Below are 2,795 nucleotides of genomic sequence, written 5' to 3' on the forward strand. Positions count from 1 at the left end.
GCTAAAATTCACTCAGAGGCTGAAGCAGTACCAGCAAGTCCTGCTCCTCAACACCGTCTGGAGCTGTACAGCTATTTTATCCTGCCTGGATGTGGATTCAAGAAGCAGGAGTCATTTAAAACAGCCCCCACCATGCCCCACGGCCCAAGTTTCCTTTTTTAACAAATCTGAGTGATTCTGGGAGGAAGAGCCAGTGGCTTGGCTGGCGTGGTGGATGGAGGCACAAGCAAAGTGTTTCAGCGGCAGGACCCACCGCCCCAATCCGCCGGGAGAGGCAGCAGGAGCAGGGCATTGCCATCGCTTCGCCAGACATCAAATTACGATTTTCCTTTCTGGTTTTGGAAGATGTTTTGCTAAATGTAAAGCTAAAAAGGCCAAAGCCAGTTGGAAGGGGAAGCGCGTGAAGTCGTGCTGCTCAGCTGGGGGGAGCGCAGAACGGGGCTGGGTGGGATGCGGGCAGGGCAGCGAGGAGCCCCCCGGGCACTGTGTCAGCCCCGCTGCTGCCATCCCACACACCCGCCTGTCGCGGGGCAGGACACCCCCGGCAAAGCAGCCGGAGCCGCGCTGGCTCCCAGGGGACCTGGGGCTTCAGGGCTGACGTGTGGACCCTGAGCGAGCCTAAAGTCTTGAAAATTCAGTATCTTGGGCACACTGGAGGTATAATTTTTTGAAGTAAATAATAATATAGCTGTCTGCAGCTTAAGGACGAATCATGACAGTTTTCCTTTATCAATCTTTAACAAAAGTGGCAATGTTGGTCCTGGAGGAGCTGGAGGGTGACACCTGCAGCATCCCCGCGGTGACAGTTGCCACCACGACAGGGCAGGTGCGGCAGCACAGACCCCGCACACCCCGCTCCTGAGTCACAGCTGGCTTGCTACCGCAGAGAAAATTTTAGTATCCAAGCCTCCCTCTAATCCTTCCCTGTAGTGGTGGGACAATTATCCCATAAATTAGGAAATAAATATTCTGCGCGGGCTCTGGAGTTTGTAACTGTTTACCCAAGGTATACTTTCTTCTCCAGAGATATTTATGCAAGGCTGCTGAGGGATGGAGACGCGCCTGTGCTTTTTTCTTTGCCCCTGCCTCCCTTTCATCTGCTCTTGTGATGAATTATGTAGGGAAAAACTACCCAAGCCCGTCTGTTTTGGCTTAGATCAGCTTTTCTGCTCATTATAATTTAAGTCTTTAAGGGTCTTCAGTAGGAGCCTGTAAAAGTCAGATCATTCATTCCTGTTGACGCCATGTGTTTCATGGCCATTCGGGCCGTGATTCATGCGGCGGTGCCCGGGACGCGCCTCCTTTGTGCCGCGGCAGAACAATGCCTTTGTGCGCCGGGCTGGCGCGCCCGCGCCGGGCGGCAGAGAGTTAACCAGAAAAATCTTGTAATAGCTGAAAACTATGGATTGAGCAAAATCTCCCTGTCAGCTCTCTGTGATTTTGCTGAGAGCACTTGGACATGCTGGCATTGGATTTACAAATTGAAAATCATTAATAATTCTAACCAGGCTGTGATAAATCTGAGATCAGTCTCGATGAACCTGGACACCATTTCATAAATCAAAAAGATTACTTAGGAATTTTTTAAAATCTGACGTCAAAATGTCATGGTTACTAATGGTTTTTGTAGATCTCTTACAGTGATATATCATTTATCTACGCTACATCTAAAATGTGACACCAGGGCAGAAATGTGATGTCTTTAATATCATGAATACATTTTATCCCATAATAAAGGTATTAACAACTTCTTGCTGTGACTTGTACTTGAAGTTCTGTGCCTGATTTAGTGCTATTGTTATCATATTAACTGTTTTCCCCCCAAATATGTGAAAGCAAACTGTTGCTTATTTTGTGCGGTGATGGGCTGACGACCCGCCGAAGCAGAGGAGGGGATTCCTCGGGTCGGGCTGTCCACGCCGGCCCCCCACCTCCCTGCTGCCCTGGGACCTGGGGCACCGCTGGCTCCCGTGGCGCGGACATGGCACAGCCTCCTCACAGTGCTGCTCCGCAGTGATGCTCAGTGGGGCCGCCGGCTCGTAGGGTCACCTTCTGGGAGAAGACTTGTCCTCCTGCTGGGACCGCGGGGCAGCAAGGGCGGGGGGCTGTGGGGGATGCAGTGCCCGGCAACAGTCTCTGCTGCTGATTGCGCTCTGCCTTCGGGGGGCTCTGTCCCTCTCCCTGGCGTTAGGGGAAGGCGGGCGTCTTTTTTACGCTGCAGGTGAGTTTTGCCAAGGAGAGGTCAGCAGCAGACCTGCGTGGTTTGGCAGGCCAGCACAGCTAACGCAGTGTCCTGTGATCCCTTTCCTCACATGTAAACACAGAGCTGGCTGGCAAGGAAAGGGAAGGATGGACCTGAACACCTCGCGGTGCCGGTGACTCGTGGGAGCACCACGGGACGTGATTCCGCACACAGCCTGGGTGAGCATCAGTGGCAGGGACGTGCAACGTGGTGACGAGAAAAAGCCAGAGCCAGAACGGAGCTAGCAATTAGGCACGGCTCACAGCACAGAGGTTTGGTTTAAATCGGTTCTTACAGAATTTTTCCACTCCTTTTAAGTGGGCTGTTCTGAGAAAAGTTTACAAGATTTATGGAATAAAACCCCAGCAAATAAGCTCCAGAAAGTACCCTTCAAACCACTCCTTCAGCTGGAAGCAAGTGTTAGCTGAAGGTCCAGGTCCAAACTCATCCTAAGCACACACAAACCTGTCTGAGTCTGGCAACTCAACAAACCATTAAAATATCAAGACTTAGTATGAAAAGAAGGCCTAACAAACACCATGGAAATGCTTTG

The sequence above is a fragment of the Charadrius vociferus genome, unplaced genomic scaffold, assembly GCF_000708025.1.
Source record: "Charadrius vociferus isolate BGI_N301 unplaced genomic scaffold, ASM70802v2 scaffold549, whole genome shotgun sequence".
In the NCBI taxonomy this organism is placed as follows: domain Eukaryota; kingdom Metazoa; phylum Chordata; class Aves; order Charadriiformes; family Charadriidae; genus Charadrius; species Charadrius vociferus.